The sequence below is a fragment of the Rattus norvegicus genome, chromosome 14, assembly GCF_021556685.1.
Source record: "Rattus norvegicus strain SHRSP/BbbUtx chromosome 14, alternate assembly SHRSP_T2T, whole genome shotgun sequence".
NCBI classification, from domain to species: domain Eukaryota; kingdom Metazoa; phylum Chordata; class Mammalia; order Rodentia; family Muridae; genus Rattus; species Rattus norvegicus.
Window position 1 is genome coordinate 3,365,715 of NC_141547.1, and position 20,698 is coordinate 3,386,412.

At 45.3% G+C, this 20,698-nt stretch overlaps 1 pseudogene; it reads left to right on the forward strand.

Annotated features, from left to right (window-relative positions):
- The first annotated feature begins 8,473 nt into the window (after positions 1-8,473).
- On the forward strand, positions 8,474-17,665 carry LOC148001184 (large ribosomal subunit protein eL29 pseudogene; annotated as a pseudogene).
- The last annotated feature ends 3,033 nt before the right edge of the window (positions 17,666-20,698 follow it).

Sequence of the window (20,698 nt, forward strand, 5' to 3'; positions counted from 1 at the left end):
CCACTCTTTCTCATGTAAAGCATCCATCAAAACTTTCCAGTGTTAAGGTGGGTGTGGAGAAGTGTGCCTGTGATCCCAGCACTTGGAGAGCAAGACAGGAGAAACAGGAGTTCAAGGCCAGCCCAAGGTACAAGAGAAGCTGCACCGAAACACAGAATTACCACTTGAATTCAGTTTGGTGGGTGAAACATGGCGAAGTTTATCGGGTGCTTAAGGTGCTTTTGCCTGTGGAAGCAGGGGCTTGGTTCATCTTTTGAGTGAAAGTATTGTCCAGAGAAGACCTCTTAAAAATTCAGACTGAAAAGGCCATGATAAAGACCAGTAATTGAAAGCACTGGGTCATACTTGCAAAGGTTAGTTGGGGAAAGGGTACATTTCCAATACTCTACTTACAATTTGAGCCCCAGTTAAAACAAAGTCTTCTATATTTTAAACTTCATTGCCTTTGATTTAAGAGTTATAAGCATACCTTTCACTGGTGTCATTTTGATTTATGGCAAAATATGTTTTATAAAACGTTTTCAGATTGTGATATTAATGAAATATTTTCCTACTATAACCTTAGGATAACTTAAAGCAGAGAAGGAGGTGATCGTTCTTTGAAAGGATCCTTGTCACTAGACTGTGTCACGGGGACTGGAGTTTAGCTGGAACTGTGAGGAGAAGAGGTAAACCCAGACAAGAGTTCATGCAAACACAGAACAAAAAATGGCGGCAGGAGGTCGTGGTCAGAGGTAATGGCTGAAAGGGTTTGAGCGCAGGTGCACCCTTGCCCTCCACAGACATGTTGGCATGATAACTACACTGGATATCCCAGTGCGACCCATCTGCTTGCTCCCCAAAGTTGCAACCCATTACAGGCAATGTAAACGTAATAAGGTAAAGAGCACCCCTTTCCTAAAATCGTACGGCTTTTGTCAGAGACAAGCCACATCCTTTGGTAGACAGAATGAACCTCGCTGCGTGTTGTCAGGTCTCTAGAGAGAAAGCCTGCTGTGGGGTGGCTTTTTAGCAATGAATTTTGCAAACTTTACTCTAAGAAGTGCTTATAATTTAATTACTCGACTCCTTTCACCATGTTAAAAAGTTAATTTCATATTTGAATTGGTATGCTAAATTCATATTGAAAAAAGGGAGGAGTTCATGATAGTTCTCCTAAAGTAAGCTTAGCTTTGAGTGCCACAGTAGAAGGGGCTGTACGGACATGGATACACGGCAGGGAGGTCAAGTTTTTTCCTCAGAGAAACAGAATCACCATAGTGAGAACTGATTATGAAAACTGAAAGGTGGCGTGGTTCTACTGGGTGTAACCTGTGTGGGCAGAGTGGACCTAGCATGAGAAAATGCATGCATGTGATCTTGCATTTTCTCACAGCCCACGGACAACCATCATGCCAACTGCCAGGCATTTTTAAAGGGCGCATCACTGAAGAGTCTCACACAAGGTTATTCAATTCACTAACTGGGCTTCAAGCTAATGGACACTTACTTGATGAATGTTGTGACTCAAGCTTTTTCAGTTATAATAATTAGTAACCTCAAACATGTTACCTCTTTCTAGGAACCCGAAGTCCTTGTGTTAGAACAAATGGGGACAGCACCCACAACCACCCTTGATTTGTGAGCGTGCTCACAAAGTAGCCACAAAAACCAGTGTCAACGAGCTGATTTTTCGAAAGGACTAGTATTACAACTGTCTCTTCCTCAGTTTCTCCAAACCTCACTAACCATTTCTCCTATTTTATCCAGGGACTCCACCTCCAGTTCTTGACATTCTTGTTAGCTTTTTTTAGGCACTTCAGGCAGAAATGTGTTTGTGTTTCTGTGTTTTCCATACCACTTAGGTGCTTCATAACTTCTGCTGTCTCCCGCTTCCAGTTAGGTGTGTGGGGGAATGAGCGGAAACTGTCCATCACATGGGGCCCTATATAGACAGTGTTTTAGTACATCTGCCTTACCTTTAAGATGCATGTCAAGCTTTTAGATACAGAACAACTCGATCTGAGCCAACTCAAAATCAGCAAATGGTAGCAGTGTGCTTGCTACTCTTATGTTACTAGGCCACAAAGGATCTAGTCTCTCGGTCCGCAGTAAGAAAATGTCCAAATCTCACATCTCACGGTAGGTGTCACTCAACAGAAGTATGGGCTACCCTACAACTAGTCTGCCGTGCATTTGAGTCCCAATTCAGCTAGAGGGGATGGGTTGGAAGAAGCAGAACTTCTCCTGTCAGTCTTTCCCTGTGATTGTGGTCACCCACCTTGAGAAAATGGAGACTACTCAGAGGATGGCTCTGGTAGTGGCATTTGCACAACAGAGGGTTTGTCTCTCCTGACCCCTTCTAGGCTAGATTCTTCATTTTCTCATAGTTAATCAGAGAAAGTGATCTTGGTGTTCCCCGGGCACAGCATCTTGTAACATGAAACACTCCAAAGGAAGATATTGAAGAGTGCTTAAATTTAGGCTGGTTGCCATAGCAACCAAGCCGTGCTTCTACACATGGGCAGGTGAGCAGAGAAAAGGAAAGGTAAGTGGTTCCTGAGCTTCGCCCAAGCCCTGGCTTTGAATGATGGCACCAGCAACGAGGAGCAGTCTTTAAAGACATTGCCATAATGCTCAGAAGTCAATCGTTTTAATTTCTGAATTCATAGATAGGACAATTCGTCATAAAATTCCTCTGTGTAAGTTTTCTATTGGTATTTAGCATGAAGACAACAGTGACCAGGAATATGTACTTCCTGGGTACTGGGTGAAACGGGCGTTAGGCTGGGGTGGATGTGAGTTTGACGAGAAGTAGCAAAACGTTATTCCTATAATTAATACTCTCTGCTTGTGCCTGCTAGCGATTCGCTCATGTCCCTTTGAACAAAGACCAACAGAAAGCAGGCGATGTGCAAGCACTGGCGATTTCGACCAACATACTCAAAACGGACAACATGCGATATGAAGAAAGCTGGCTGGCCAGCATAAAGGGAGAAATATTTTAACGTCTATCTCTTTACTGAGATCACTTTTTCACACAATCTATATTCTGGTCATAGTTTCCCTTCTCCAACTCCTCTCAGGCCCTCCCCACCTCAAATTCTCATTAAAATACTTTCTAACCAAACACAAAAATGCAATAAAAAGATCATCCATCAGGCTTCATCTCAGAGATGCAGGGATGGTTCAACATATGTAAATAGTAATCCACCATAAAAAAAAGAGAGTGAAAGACAAAAGCCACGTGATCATCTTACCAGGTGTAGACAGGGCCTGTGACAAAAATCCAACACCCCCTTCAAAATAAAAGTCCTGGAGAGTCTAAGGATACGAAGAACAAATCTCAGCATAATCAAGACAGCAACCCCACAGCCAACGTCGAACCTAAACTTACAAAGAGCATTCTACATGTCCCAGAACCCCAGAGAGAGCCAGAGCTTGGACTCAGTCTGAAGTGGCATGGGGTAGTTTATGTAGGAGTGTAGGGTTGAAGGGAAGTGCCCGTGGATACTGGAGTTCACGTCTAAAAGCAAAGTAGAATCAGGGAGACTAACCAGGGAGGGTGAGGGCTAAAGTCCAGGAAGAAAAAGCAAAGTGTAGAAAGCACTCAAGAGTGGCGAGAGCACCGCATGGGTTGGCACACACCAGAGGGCATGGCCGGTGAGTCATAACTGGGCTGAAGGCCCAAAGAGAGAAGTGGAAGGAAGACCAAGCAAGATGCTCAAAAAAGACTCTAGTGTTTCAAAGCAATGGGCAGGTTGATCTGAAGAACTTCAGGCTGTGGGTAGGTGAATATCTGCATTTTAAGATAGTATGTTTTACCACACTGGAGGGAAGGTGTAGCTCTGGGGAAGGAGATAGCTGAGTCGGTCTTAATGCTGTGAGACAGGCTTCAGGAACAGAAGCCTTAGAAACAGCCAGAAGATGGTTGTGATGGAAGGACAAACACACAAGTATGAGGTAAACTGGGGAAGATGGTGTGTCAAGGCCACTCACTAGAGTCTCTGGCCGTCCCAGTGGAAGGGTGATAGTGGCAGTCCTGGGATTGGGAACTAAAAGAGGACTTTGGAGGAGAGGGTTGTAGATCTTGGATTGAGAGAGAGGTCTGTGTATCGAATATGAACCATAGATAAGGGATCTCCACTCCAAGCAAAGATGATACGTATTCAGGACTCATGCTATAACTGAAACTGTAGGATCCAAAGATTAGTGAGCAAAGTAGACAAGAAAGGAATTCAGGACAGACCTGTAGAGAACCCCAATATGTCATGGAGCTCAAATGAGGACAGCCTTGAGAAAGGAAGAGAAGGGTTAGGGGATGCTGTTCTAGAAGGGGTGGCACCTGATCTTTGAAAGGAGATTTAGTATGTAGCACCCCAGCATGTATAAGAGTGGTCACTGCTATTATGAATGCCAAGTTGACACTGTACTGAGGTCACCTGTCTGTCCGTCTTCCTATACAAATTCAGTCAGTAATCCCACAGAGACATGACCAGCATTTATTTGAAGAAAGACTGCTGTAATTGTTGTATAACTTTTTAAAACAATAACAATGTGGTTATAATTAGAAAAGTCTCCTGTTTGTTAGTGCATTTTGTGGGGAATGTATGTGACTGGGAGAGGAGATTAAAATTGAGCAGAGAAATAAACATTTTATTATTTAAGAAAAACTGTAAATTGGAACATCTCCATTATTTTTACAGTGAGTGAATGAACACGGGCAGCAGCTTTCGTATAAAGACTTCAGGACTGGAGAGATGGCTCAGCGGTTAAGAGCACTGACTGCTCTTCCAGAGGAACTGAGTTCAATTCCAGCAACCACATGGTGGTTCACAACCATCTGTAATGGGATCTGACAGCCTCTTCCGGTGTGTCTGAAGACAGCTACAGTGTGCTCACATACATTAAATAAATAAATAAATAAATAAATAAATAAATAAATAAATAAATAAATATTTTTTAAAAAAGAGGTCAATTTAAGAAAAAGACTTCAATTTCCCAGTAAGCTATTTGAGGGTACAGACATGTATGTTAGACCTAGTGTTATAAAGAATGTATGTTAAAGCCATGTCCCAGAGACATGGGAGGGGCCCCTGGAAGATGTCATGAGGTTCCCTTGGCCTGCTGTCCTGCTGCCTGACATCTGGATGCTCGTGTCTATGCTGTCCGGTTCCTTTGTCACACAAAACTTTTGTCTCCTTCACAAAAACATACGCGGAGTGAGCATTGCCCCTGTCCACCCAGCTCAGTGTGTAATTTTTACAGCTGTTTCTCAGCTGTTAATATATTCTGTGGCATCTGTGTAAATAGACACGAGCAAACTGTCTGAGAGTTATTCCGCTGGCCAGTGAACCATGTAATCTGTTGGTTCAGAGACAGCAGATAATAGAGTGAGATATTTGCTTTGCCCATCCCAACACTCCGAGTAGCATCTAGACTCCAAAAGCCAATTTGTGTTCTGTTGGGGCATGTCTTATCTCACTATATTATCACATCCGGGAGAGGAAATTTGGATAATGACTGTCTGGTTTAGAAAAAAAAAATAGACGCTATTTAGTGAATCGAACATTGGCAAGGTGGGAATTTTGAACTGGAGTTCGGTTCAGTCCTTGGTTAATTTCATACTCCTGCAATGCATCACCACTTCCTGTCTTTTAACAACGTAAGTTAGAAATAACCTTGTTAATTAGCATCTATTTTTAGGTTGATGACATGACATAGCCAAGACAGAGTGAGAACATCGCAGAGCCATTAGCACTCAAGCAACAAGCTCTGCTCTGAAGGGAAGGCAGGCAAAGGCAGAGGGACGTGAAGGTAGCATGTCGGTGTGCTTGGAGCCCACCAGTCAAAGGAAGGAAGCACCAGCTTGGAGATTTGGGTCTTACTCAGCATCAACAGTCAGGCTGCTTCCCTGAGAAGCTTCCATTGGCTCCTGTTACCCTCACAATGAACTTGTTCCCTCAGCCTCTCCATTCATGTTCACATTTGTACCTTGGCCCTAACTCCTTTGTCTCTCACCTTCAGAAATGCTGACTTTTTTTTCCTTCTGTGTACATATGAGCTTTCCCTTCTTCTCGGACTGCTGCACCCCTTCCAGTTTGCTTCCAAACTCCATTCTTTCCTATCTCTCCATCCATTCATTCATCTATCAGTGCATCTATCCATCCATCCATCCATCCACCCATCCATCCATCTACTCGTCTAACCATCAGTATTCATCCATCCATCATCTATCCATCAGTCTGTCTATCTATCCATCATCTATCCATCAGTTTATCTATCCATCCATCCATCCACTCATCTATCAATCAATTCATCCACCCACCATCCATCCACTATCCGTCTGTCTGTCTGTCTATCTATCTGTCTGTCTATCTATCTATCATCTATCTAATCTATCATTTCTGCAGTCCAGCGCACATTCTCACTAAAGGGTCTTTTCCTGACCCTTCCTAAGCACTCTGTTTGCATCTTGTAAGGCACCCAACACCTTCTTTATTTTGATAGTGTGTGTGTGTGTGTGTGTGTGTGTGTGTGTGTGTGTGTGTTACCTTCCTTCTAGTCTGAAACCTCCCATTTATGGAATCAATGGGCAGCTTAGCTAGGTCAGTAAAGACAGGGATACAGAAAAATTCTGGAATAACATGGAGGGGTCCAGGTTCACACAGAATAACCTGGATTTATCCACTCTTCTCCCAAGAACTTCCCCTAAGTTTAGTACCCCTTTCTAAGTGCAGCTGCATATGTTGTCTGTCCCTCTTTAGAAGGTAACAATGCTTTTCCCATGTAGTAACACCTAGGCATGTGGACCCCATGGTTTGGCTGGCAAGTTGAACCAAAACAGTACCCATCAGACTGAGTGAGGGAAGGCTGAGGGTGGAGGGACAGAGAATGCCGCAGAATCACTTTGGCTCCTGGTCATCTCTCTCCTCCTGTTACATCAACACGAGACAAGTAGCACACTAACTAGGCTCAGATGCAGAAGCTTTGCCTTCCCCACCAGGTTGGAAGCCTCTAGAAAGCACGTATATCTTACCCTCCCTTCCTACATGTGTGCATGCATGTGTACGTCTTTGTTACATGTTTGAGTCTCTATCACATGTGTGGATATATGCATACGTCTGTATTAAGAGAAGGCCTACTATAGTTCTTGGCACATATGAACAGTGAAAAATCAGTGGAGGGACTGCAGACGTGGCCCAGTGGTTAAGAGCATCGGCTACTCTTACAGAAGAAGTTCACTTCCCAGCACCCACACAGTGGTTTACAACTGTCTGTAACTCCAGTTCTAGGGGATTTGGTGCCCTCTTCTGGCCTCTGTAGTGACCAGGCCTGCACATGGTACATACTCATACACATACATTCTTTTTAAAAAATCCGCTGGTCTATGTGGTTTGTGCATTGACTTATAACTTGGTAAATTACTGACATTTTGTTCCGCAGTTGTTTATAAATGCCTCCTGTGTTCCAGAGATTGTTACCAGCCTCAGCAAGTAGAGATGGCTCAGTGGTAGATTGTAGGTTTACAGATTTATAAGAAAGTTTTTCGATATGAAATATGAAAAAAAATTGTCTCCTTGGCTGGAGGGTGATAGAGTGTTCTTGCTTTGCTCTTCATTATGGGTTGGGTTTGGATTTTAGCACCCACATAAACAGTTGATCATGGACCCCCATTAACTCTGGAGATAGGAAGGAAAAACAGGAGAATCTCCAGGGCTTCTTGGCTACAGCCTAGCTCCAGGTTCAGAGAGGGCCTATTGCCAGAGGAATGAGACTGGCAGAAATAGAACTCTGGCCTTTAGACACATGCACACATTACACGCCCACAACATACATACAGAACACACACACACACACACACACACACACAAACATACCATACACATACACATACACACCACACACACACCATACACACACATTCACACACACGTACACCATACATACACATACCCCATACTACCTCACACACATACACCAACACACACACATACACACACACATACACAACACACACACACACACACACACACACACACACACACAGAGGGAGAAAACTCTCACGGGGCCTGGTCTGTAAAGCTGCAATCCCTACAAACATGCACAGCGTATTGAGGGCTCCTGAGGGACGGGTGAGACTTAGTGAGGAGATCACGGAAGCAGGTACGCGAGGAGACACAGAGAAGGAATGAGACTGAATTCACTCAGGAGGCAGCAAAAACCATATATTCACGGGTGCGAAAATGAGCGATCTTATTATCCTCCAAACTGGGGGGGATTAATAAACAACAAACTTTACCACTCTTGTTCCAACACTTGCTTAATTGAAGTAGATTACTCAGCGATTCCAAAAGGAAAGAAAAGGCAAATATTCTTTGACCAATACTTGCTTTGAAACCTCATGAGTACTGAACTTACCGTGGTGGGATTGTTGGCCTCCGGACTTCCCTGCCTTATAATCTATCTTTATTTTTTACTGTGCCATCGCAGGATGGGCCTTATACCAGGCGTTCCACGGATCGAGCCTCAGGTTACCAATGGCTCTCTCGGACGTTTCGCAGATTTTGCCCCCTCACCCTCTGGGCTGCAGAGGTAGGGAGGGGCAGGTAGCTTTGTCTGGGTGGAATACGTAGGAAGCACAGGGGCAGAGAGGTTAAATGAGTTGTACAGGATCACACGAGGGTCAGCGACTGGCTGTGAATAGGACTTGGCTCCCAGGCTGTCAGTCTCCCGAGTCTGTCTACTCCTTCCTCCCTCCAGGGCGGCAGCTCTGAATGTCAGAGGGGAAGGAAGTCATGTCTCAGCATTCTGATGGGGGAAATTAAACAGAGCGATGACTGACGGGGGTAGGGCGGGGTGAGGGGATCGTTTCCAGTAACTGTCGCTGAGTAGCTTTTGTTATTTATTTATTTTTAAGGAAGGTGCCATTCAAGTTCCCTACGCACCAAGAGACTGTGGGGAGCGGGGCTTCTGAATGATGGAGAGGCTGCGTCCCTCTGAGAGCCATGTCTGCTACCCTTTGCTACCTCATTCCCGAATCAGGTGCTACATCTTAGGAGCTGTGTCCTCTCTCCACCTCATCCTGGGACCATTGCCGCTTTTACTCGATTCTTCCTAACACACCAGCAGTCTTCTGAGGTTTCCAGCTGAGCTGTGACTCGGTTTCTCTTAATGCTTGGTGCCCAGTCAGTACCTCTGGGCTTCGTGGCTGCCTCTGCCCCCGCTTGTTCCGTCCACCCTAACTCCGGAAGCCCACTAGCGTCCCCGCCAACAAAACCGCCTCCCACAAGTCATTCTTAGGATCCAATCTCCCCTCCAAGTTTCTCCAGCACTGTGAGATTTCCCAGGAAGTCGCAGTTTTTTGAAACTGAAAAAAGCAGTTTCAAAAGACCAGCACCCTGAGCCGGGCTATTATCCTGGGGTTCTACCACTCAACCATTGGGTTTCTTGAGTTTTTGTCGTGACCCTGCATTTTCTTCAAATCTTGACCCTACAGAGGAGTTCTAACGAAACAGTGGATTGCTTTCTGCCCCACTAGAGAGAGACAATTGGGTATAAGGTCCATTAAATTCAGAGAACCGAAGACTTACCCTGTGCGGGTCTCTTGATAAATCTGCCTCTCCCATATACATTTTTAATGACAATGTGGTCTCAAACACAGAGTTATTCAATGCTAAATCAAAGCTGACTCGCGGAGAAATGCCGTTTGATTCTATTTAGTCCACATTTCCATCCCACTTTAGGGTGTCTGCCTGTGCCCATGGGGGCTGTACAATGCTCTCTGAAGCACAGAGCCCTCCGTGACCCCCAGAGCCCTCTGCTGATCACTGGTGTTTGTTGTAGGAGGAAGGCAAACAGGAGTATAGAAGTCTGACTGAACAGCAGCCGCTTCAATAATGTCTCTGGGCTTTTGTTCCTGGGCTGCATAGCAGTAGGGGCTCCCGTCCTCAGAAAGCATACTTATGCAAGTGTTAAGAACTGGCCGGGGATGAGAAGCCCAGCTTAAGAGACCTTCATCATTAGCTGCTAGTGGTAGAGATTAGTGATCCTGCTGCAGGATTACAGAGGGAAGGGGTGCCAGTGTTGGCTAATTGTTCCTTAATGCTTGTAAAATAAGCCAGCTGGAGGGACACAGGCCGTTGTCCGGTTCTCTCAGGTTGAAACTAAATTGGATGGCTCCTCAACCGAGGATTGATGCCAGACGGGAAAGTAAACACGTCCGCCACTTCCCTGGAACTCCTTCTCAATTTAAAATATGTAATTAAAAACTGTTTCCCTAATAAACAGTGCTTAAGTCGTTCTGTCTGGGGCTGACCTTGATCTCAAAGACACCTTTCTTCACAGGCATTGACTTTTCAGATCTCCTCTAAAGCAGGAAGTACAATGGACTTCCTACAGGGACCCTAGATAGGGAAAAAAATCCCCACATGCCTTGAGGTTGCTATTTTGAGATATTTTAGGTACGTAATCTACAAGCTCCGAGGACTTTGGCCCTGTCTCTGTTTGCCGGCTATCAAACATGTCTTGTAAGGTAGGTCTAAGGGATGCATGACCAGGGATGAAGGCCGTCCCTGGGTGCAGACAGACGTTTAAAAATGGGCTTCAAGTCACCACTGCCCCAGTGAGGGGAAGGCTAACCACACCCTCGTATTTTACCTTATCCTAGAAAAGGTCACTGAACTCCAGTGTCAGGGCCGAAGAAGGCACACGGCTCCCCAACATAATGCAGGCCAAACTGAAACATTGTTTCCTCCAGCCCTCCAGAGTTGGAGCTGCTTATCCAGGAACCAGCTCTGTTTCTGACACGTACAAAGGACCTACAAAGGTAGCCAGGGTCCCTACCCTCCAAGGTGGGACGGCCTCCACAGTGTCTTTCCAGTTGCAAATGCAAATTGGGGCCGAGAGAGGAAGAGCCCTGGCACAGGGAGAGGTTCTCAGAGATGGGTGAGGTTTAGGATGGCGGCTAAGGGGAGACAGGCGAGGGGTGACTGAGAGACTGAGAGCCAGTATGCTGGTGGACGGCACTGCAGGCAGAGGCTAATCCAGGCATAAGCTGGAGCTTGCATAAGGCCCCAGTGTGCAGAGGCATCTCAGGGAGCACAAGTCACACTGCGAAGGAGGGAATACTCTTTATTTAGTCCAACATGGTACTCACCAACAGAAGAATAGCACCCCGCACACAGTAGGCACTTTGATAACCCAATATATAGTAAAGAAAAAGCTAGACCCAATTAAAGATCAGAGAGCAGTGGACAGAAAGTACCGGGGTGAGGGGGGAAGTGCCAGTTGTTATTAAGGCTTGTTCCCTGGATGTCAGAGAGACATTGCTGGACTCGACAGCCACACTGTGGTGCTGGCTTTCAAAGCTCTACTTCCATTTTGCTTGGACGGTGGATGCATCAAAGTGGCCGGTTCTGTTGAATTGTTTGTGCTACTCACTTTATAGAAATGCACTAACGGTGGAGACGCCGTCAGACCTCTCAACATCCTTCAGTCCCCCAGTTAAATAGCTGCCAAGCAGAATTGAAGGTCACGGCCACAGGAAATACCAGTGCGTTCTGGCTGCTGTTTCATCTAAAAGCTAGAACAAGGAGAGCGGAGTCCCTCTGTTTATGTGCTTGGCCCCAAGCACCACACGGATTCTAATCTATTTGTTTTCCTAACACACTGCTCGGGGAGGAGAGTCAGGCTTTGGTAACCATTCGTTGCTTAAATTAGTTGTGAAGTCGTGAGGGAGGTGACCCATTCCTGTCAGGCTGTTTCAGGATAGACTGGATGTGACCGTCAAGGTTCTGTATCAAGCCTGAGTTAGGGGTTGTCCCACAGTAGTAAGCAGCTGCCAACATTGGCTATAAAGCAGGAAGCTCATAAAAAGTTAAGGCAGAAGGCTCACCTCCGACGGAGGAGGACTCTGTTGTCCCATGGCTGCTGTGACTCTCATTGTGATTCCTGATAATTCCTGGCTCTCTCTTGCCTGGATTCTTTCTTGAATCCAAACAAGAAATAAAACAAGGGACAAAAAGCCAGGACCAGTTCTCACCCTGGCCTCTTTAGGTTGCTGTGCTGCTGGTGGGAAGGAAATAAAATACTACAAGTAATAAAACAATCTGAACCTTGTTAACCGGCTAACCCTGTTTTGAATCACTGGACGTCCACATTCGTGTGTGTGTGTGTGTGTGTGTGTGTGTGTGTGTGTGTGTGTGTGAAAGCAGAGTGGCAGTCTCCAGAGCTACAGAAGCTTCCCGTACTGTGTCTGCATCTCCGTAGCTGGTGACCGACAGGACTGTGCTAATTAGGACAATTATAGAATAGCTTCTATGCCGTTCTGAAAGGTTCTCTTTCTGGCGTTGGGATTTTGATATGAAAAGAAGAGGCTCTTGAGTTTGAGCAAAGGAGGGGAATAGGAGAAAGGAAGAGAGGAAGGGAAAAAAAGAGGCAAGAGGAAGGAGGAAGGGACAGGGGGAAGGAGGAGGGAAAAGATATAGGAGGGGGACAGAAAAGGAGGGGAGGGGAAAGTGAGAATGGGAGGAGAGGGGAAGAGAGAGGGCAGAAGGGGAGGGGAGAGGGAATGGGAGGGGAGGGGAAGGAGTGGGAGAGAGAGACACTGAGAGTTGGCTCTAATCAATCAGGCTAACATGACTGTTGACTGGAGGGAGAAGTTTAGGGGATGGGTCCTCAAGGCTTGGGAAGAGCTACCCGACAGAAATTGGAAGAAAGTTTATCAGTCCTCACCCAGCTCTGGTACCAGCGAGGGTCTGGTTGCATAAGAGTCGGACAGATTGAAGGTAGCAGTGTGTATTGTTAGAACCAGTCTTAGCAAGTTATACGGATGATCTTGATTCCCTACACCTTGCGTCTTAGAAACAGTTTTTAAAAAAGCTTTTTCTCACCTCTGTGTAGCAGTGGCGAGCAGAGTTCAGCTTGTGACCATCTAAATATATCAGATTCCCGATTGTGTTGTCTGACTCTTCTTCCCACATCTCCGTGGCACAAGTGAACAGGACCGTAGAATCCACTCATTATCCGCACAACGCACTTATGCTCGGGAGGCCCCCAGAGCGGAGCCCAGGGCCCTGGCAGGAGCTCTGTAAGTGAATCTTTGGGTTCACCTGGGTTTTGCCAATGAGTGTCTGCTAAACCCCTGTCTCCAGAGACGCTGTCAAGTACAAATTACTCCCAGGATACACATGCAAACCATTATAAAGAGACACTAGTGTCTGAAAGGCAGGATTTCCACATCCTAAAACAGATATGCTCACGAGCCCATTAAAGGGCAACGGGTAGGTTTAATGTGGGTTACGCTCTGGGTATTTATGATGGTTTAATAAAGACTATTCGCCCCACTCTGCTTTGGAGAATAGTCTGAAGGGGAACAGGTATGACCGTTTACCAAGTCACTCCCACTTTCCCCATGTGTTAATATGCCACGAAGTCAAGAGAACACCAACAGAAGGCCGTGGTTGTTATTTCAAGTATCTGTACAGTCAAGAGCAGGCATGCTCCAGCGCACAGTCCATTTCCTTCCCTCAAAAACTATCTATTGACCAAGAAGGAAAAATTCTACTGATCTCACTGGCAGGACTGTTTATTAAGTGGACTTGAGCCCTCAGGAAATAACTTCTTCTTCTTCCATTGATGCCACCCTGGATGTTTTGGCAGATCTGATGACTATAATTACTTGGGGGACATTAATGATACCTCTGTCTTAGTAACAATAGTCTAAGTTCAATATAAGTGAAGACTTGGTTTAATCCAAAGCCTCTCTCCTCTATTTAGCTGAGGACTAGGTCCGATGACAGGGAAGGAGGAGAGAGCCTTCATTGCTCTTAATCAAAATCTTCTCTTTCCGTTTTGGATAGCTCAAGGTTCAGGCAGAGAGGAGGGGGGAGAGACGGAGTGGGAGAGAGGGAGAGAAAATGAAGAAAGTAGAGGGAAGAGAGAGAGAGAGAGCACAAGAGAGATATTGATTGATTGATTGATTGATTGATTGATTTGCGGCTCTTTATAAACTGTTCTTCTGTCATATGACATTCCACAAACTCCATCTTTATAGACACACGTGTGCTCCATCGGGCAGGTGACTCCTCCTCTGCATTTTGAATTCCCTGTATCAGGAGAGGGTACTTATGTCAGTCACTGTGTTCTCAGGACAGACCTCGGTCTGTTTTATCTGGGCTCTTCCTTGAGCAGGGTCCGCGGGAGATAGTGAGGGCCAGGCTACCCTTCTCAGCATCCACATGGTCCATGGGAAAGCTTACCCATCCGTCCCGCTTGGTGGGATTTATGCTCAGTTGACTTCTGCATTTCTCTCGTCTTGCCTTCATTGGCAGCTGTACCGAGCTCCCAGAAAACTTAATTCTTTTCTCCAGCATGTGTCCCTCAAACTCTGGACTAGCACCCGTGGCTTACCTGAAAGCTTCATGAGTTCTGCCCTGGTAGCAGCCCTGGGAAGACAGGGCGTCTCTAAGCAAACACACAATCTAGGTTTCAGAATAAGATCTCTCCTCTAGGGAGTGAATCCAGACCAGCTGTTGAGTGTTCTCCTGTGGCCACCTCCACAGGAACAGGCTGGATACACCAAACATAGGCATTCCCCTCTCCTCAAAGGATGGTGTCCACAGACGCCTAACAGTTATCTATCTAGGCAGGCAATGGTGGCGGACTTCTGCCAACTCCGAGTAAAACTTTGCATGGCTATATCTAGCACTCCATTTGTAAATGCAGCATATTTATAGATGATGAGTGCTGACTTTAGAATTTTACCTGAAAGTTGGAGATGACAGAAGAAATTCCATCTCACTCCCAGTCCGCCGACATTCACAGCCCTTAACAACGGTGTCTCCGTCTTTCTTATTTTGTATCTGAACTCACCTCTCCCGCGTCTTTTCAGGATCCTTCCTGCTGTGCTTTAGCACTAACACCGTTCTCTTCATCTCTTCTTTCCCCTCCCAAGTTCAAATGCTATATATAAACTATATATGTTGCACACATATATACTATATGTTTATACACTATATACATATACACTAAATATACATATAACTAGATACACTATGTGCACAAATGCTATACAGAGTATTTATATATTTGTAGTGTTTACATATGTGGTATTTATACTATATATAGTATTTTTATGTGGTAGGTAGCATATATAATATATGTTATATAGTATTTATAAATAGAATATAGTATATATTATATAGTACATAGTACATAATATATAGTATATAGCATATAAAATATAGTATAGAGTATACTATACAATACTATAGTAAAATATAGTATATACTATATTTTATATATAATATATAGTATGCATATATATATGTATATATATATATATGTATATATATATATATATCCTAGCTTCCACACCTTTGCACCATTTTTGCTTGTTGAAACATTTCCCATCCTTTCAGGTTGTTTCACCGTCACTTTCTCCATGGACCTTTCTTGGGTTCACCTCATCCAACTGAGCCTCCTTGGACCCGGCACTCCCTTGCTCGAGGATTTTATTTCTATTACAAAGTGCAGTAGGGTTCCCAGTAGAGACGTCATGATACTCTTCTTCATGGGAGCCTCATTGTATATCTGCCCACCACACAGGATCATGGTGGGGGGGGGTCTTCTGTATTGTGCACTCTCAACGCTGTTTGCTGGAACCCTTGGCATCAGGTCGTATCAAATGATGTCGAGTAAGTTATAATCACTGACCACATGAGAGCTATTCTGGGAGGGCAGACAGAGTGCAGACGTGACTCTCAATGTCAGAGGTGGCAGAGTCCTTCCTTGCCTGGGTAGACTTTATCTCATGAAAGAAGGTAACAGTCAACACAGAGGACACTCACTTCTTCATATCACCAAAGTTCATTCCCCATCTTCTCTCCATCGGACCAAGGCGAACGAGACTGCAGCGACAAGAAAAGCCTGCAGCACGGAGGAGCGATCAGTGAGTTTGGTGAATTGGAAAGGAGGCTACAACAAAAGCTGGTCTACTTTAGGGTCAGAGAGACACCTGCTGATACCCTCAACACCCTTTTATTCACAAAGGCCAAGAGTTCTAGGACACAGAGGTTGGGGAGAGGCTCAAAGGTGCAGAGCAGAGAACTTGGGCTCAATTCCCAGCACCCACCCAGCAACCGTATGTAACTCCAGTTCCAGGGGATCTGATGCCCTCTTCTGGTTTCTGAGGGCACAAGGCACACACGGAGCACAATACAGGTACAGGTAGGTAAAAAAAAAAAAAAAAATCCTTTAAAACAACGCCATTCTAGGAAATGCTGCAGGATTAGACAGTGAGTGTACCACGGAACAGATTCACTCATTCTCCTCCAAACCCACAAGCTTACCTGCTGGTCCGAGAGGTCCATCCAGTCTGCCCATTCTGAAGCAGGACTTGAAAAGAGTGCTTGTGACGCTTTGACGCCATCTATCTTTTAGCTCAGACAAAGACTGCTGATTAGCACAACTATTACTCAGTCGCCATCCCTAAACCCCAGTCAAAACCAGTGCACGCTGGATGGACAGAATGCAGCCAGCCCCTGAGGCGTTGCTCTTCCACATGTAGAAGTACACCTTGTAACCAGAGAATTTTCAATTATTTTTATAAATATTTAAAATTTCCAAATGGAAAACTGTTGTGTCTACAAGTAATTGAGCTTTATGCATACACGTTTATGCATACATTGTGGTGGTTTGAATATGATTCACCCAGGGAGTAGGTGTGGCCTTGTTGGAGTAGGTGTGGCTTCGTTGGAGTAGGTGTGACCTCGTTGGGGTAGGTGTGGTCTTGTTGGAGTAGGTGTGGCTTCGTTGGAGTAGGTGTGACCTCGTTGGGGTAGGTGTGGCCTCGTTGGGTGGGTGTGGCCTCGTTGGGTAGGTGTGGCCTTGTTGGAGTAGGTGTGGCTTTGTTGGAGTAGGTGTGGCCTTGTTGGAGTGGGTGTGGCCTTGTTGGAGTAGGTGTGGCCTTGTTGGAGTAGGCGGCTTGGGCTTTAAGACCCTTACTGTCTGGAAGCCAGTCTTCTCCTAGCAGCCTTCAGAGGAAGATGTAGAACTGTCAGTGTCTCCTGCACCATGACTGCCTGAATACTGCCATGATCCCGCCTTGATGATAATGAACTGAAATTAAATTTTATTTTCTTATTTTTATTCTATTAAATTTAATATCCATATTCTTGCTCTTCCAATCCCAGGCACTGCAGAGGCAGCGGCTTACCGTGCAGACACGGCCAAGGCCAAGAACCACACCACACACAACCAGTCCCACAAATGGTACAGAAATGGCATCAAGAAACCCCAGTCACAAAGATATGAATCTCTTAAGGGGGTCGACCCCAAGTTCCTGAGGAACATGCGCTTTGCCCAGAAGCACAACAAGAAAGATCTGAAGAAGATGCAGGCCAACAATGCCAAGGCAGTGAGTGCACGAGCAGAGGCCATCAAGGCCCTTGTGAGGATTAAGGTCATCAAGCCCAAGATGCCAAAGGGCCCTGGCCACAAACTGAGCCATCATGATTTCATCTCTCATCCCAAGGTTGGGAAGAGGATTCAAAGCTACATGGCCAAGGGTTGTAAGCTCTGCCAACCAAAGCCCAAAGTTCAAACCAAGGCAGAGGCCACAGCTCCAGCTGAGGCTCAGGCTTCAGCTCCAGCCCAGGCTCCCAAGGGTGCCAGGCCCGTGTGAAGGCCCCATAGAAAAGGCTCCTGCCAGTGTGAAGACAAATGGACTGCTGTGACACACCCACCTACACACTATTTGCAGATGACAGTGTCCTATGCTGTTTTGACAAATACACTTGAGGCAAGAGAAAAAAAATCCAAGTTCTTTGAATATTTTGTCTTTGATATAAAACTAAGGAGTCTCAGTCAAGTATGGTGGTACATGGCTGCGATACCAGCACTTGGGAGACAGAGGCGGGGGGTGGGTGGGTGTCACTCCAAGTTTGGGGCTAGCTTGGGAATTATAGCGAGTTATGGATCAGCCAAGATTATATAGTCATACCATATCTCAAAAGTGTCCACAGAATAATTAAGTCAAAGTAGTTCCTAATTCTCAAGGATGTGTGTGTGCATGTACATGTGCACATGTGTGTGCTGCATGTGTATGCACATGTGCATGTGTATATGTGTGTACATGCATGAGCACATGTGCATTGTGTGTGCGCACACACATGTGCATGTGCATGTGTGGGTGTGCATGTGTTTGGTGAGAGCACTTTGGTGTTTGGTGGTGCACGCATGTCCCCACCAAAACTGCCTCTATTTCTCATATAAACCATGTTCTCTGTGATATACTCTACTTTAGAACCCTGGAACAATCAAAGGAAAACATGTAAATATATCCCTATGCTAATGAGAAAACATATTATCATATATAATATAACATATGTATAATATATAATATATAAATAATATATGTGGGTTATATATAATAATGTAACTCTGAAGGATATTAAACATATGCAACATTTAGCCTTATATGGACGTACAGTAAATTGGTATATGTATTGCTGATAAACAGAATTGAATTCCCTGTGATGTCACACAAAATTTTATGATGTCATACAAAATTTTATGATGTCACACAAAATTTTATGATGTCATACAAAATTTTATGATGTCATACAAAATTCTGCCAATGATTGGTCCATCAGCAAGTATGTTAATGGTAACTCATTCTTGGTGCTACAAAACTGAAAACTCTCTTCCATGGAAAAGGCTCTATCACAGAAAACACCGGATGACACCAAAGATGATTCGGACAGAAGACGGTCACTTGAAATAAAACCATAATGAGATGGTAGGAACTGTCAAACTCGGCACCCTTGGCGTGTCTTTTAATGATGATAGTCAACTCCTCGTTAACATAGGCTTGCATTTGCGTGTATTCCTATGTTTGTTCCAGGGTCCTCAGGGTGCACCACACAGAACATGGCTGAATGGAGGCAGTTTGGGTGTGGGCATGTGTGCAGCAACAACGCTCTCACCACACAGGAATGTTTCTGGATGTCTTATGAGTAATGAGCGAGGAGCTTCTTAAGAAAGTAGTCATTTGGGCTGGAGAGGGTCAGTCTGTAAAGTTCTTGCCGTACAACACCAGGATCTGAGTCCAGATCTCCAACACTCGGGTGGTCATAACCACTGACACAGTCAAAAAGAACCTCGTTCAATCATGTTGTCTGTAACATCAGTGCTGGGAAGGTCAGGGCAGGTGGGCATCAGGGGCCTCATCAGGTGGGCATCAAGTGGTGGGCATCAGGTGGGTATTGTGTGGGCATCGGGTGGGCATTGGAAGCATCAGGGACTTCAGCAGGGCCAGTAGAACTCACTGGTCAATTGGCTGAGACAGATTGGTGAGATACAGGTTCATTGAAAGCTCGTGTCTCAGAAAGAGGGAAGGTGACTGAGAAAGACACCTGATGCATACCACATGCATATAGCCACAAGAACATGGACCTACAACACCCAGTCACAATACCCCCCACAACACAGGCACACACACACACACACACACACACACACACACACACACACACACACACACGCTAATTCAGTTATTTTCCAGCTAGGATAGGTTAGTTATATGAGTTTGAACTTTTCTGAGTTTGAACTTGTCTGTTTCAGGAACAATCTTTAGGAAATGTAATGTGAGCTGAGCAACGGGAGTTCAGATGGCCTTTCCAGAAGGATCTGTCTGACTTCCTCAGTGTGCATAGGAATGATTCTACTGGGCGACTGACAGAACGTAGGGTTTCTCACAATACTTTCTGAGGCCACTGTCCATGGGCAATCCATACCCTTCCATGCCCACAATAGGGATTCACTGGCCAAACTCATTAATTTAGAAGCATTAAATTAACCTAGTGTTTCTAAATTAAGGTAAAACAAATTCATTTACTATTTGACTTCCCAGAGTATTTTTAGATCACTCTGTAAAGTCTAATGTGTTTGGCTGGGATGAGGCACTTCCAAACATCCTATGATCATATTCATGGTCTTGTGTCCTGCGGAACGTGCTTTGGTAAATATGAATGTCTTGTCCTATGAGGTCTTTCCCATTCCTTGGATGGAGGAAAATTTCTGATTCATCCAATCAGACCAGGCATCAGTCGCATCATGCTTAGGACGTGCAGTTGTTTGAGGTGTATGCCCACTTCACTGGGGGACAGAACAAACAGGGTGCTTTCTCTGAAGAGAGTGGTCTAATGGGAGGTGTGCATAATCTCATCATTTCGATGCAACAGAAATGGGCAGGCAAGCGGCAGGCAGAATGGATGGATGCTGAGTGGAGCTCAGAGCCACAGGCAGCCACTCCCAAGGAAGAGGTTGGCATTAAAAACTAGGGAGGTGGGGGGAAAGAGTGGCTTCCAGGCAGCGTCCTGGCCACAGAGAAGTCTTTGGGTGAAGAAACCTGCGTTTGACTTTTGATGTTACCAGGAGAAGGACTGTGAAAAGTGCCTCTCTGGAACAGGAGGCTGTGATGTCCGGAAAGGGAGGCTGCTACAACCCTCAGTACAACCTCTGCACTCACCCACATCCTCGAACAGCTTTTGAACACTGACCAGTGCCCCGGGGTGAACTGCGGGCAGAGGCAACACCATTTTCTTTTCTATTGTGTTAAAGCAAAGCACATCTGCAAGTGCCTTAGATAACTTAATTTAGGTGGGTGACAAAAGGGACAAAGGACAGCCGTGCAGCCCAAGAGCAAAGAGGGGCT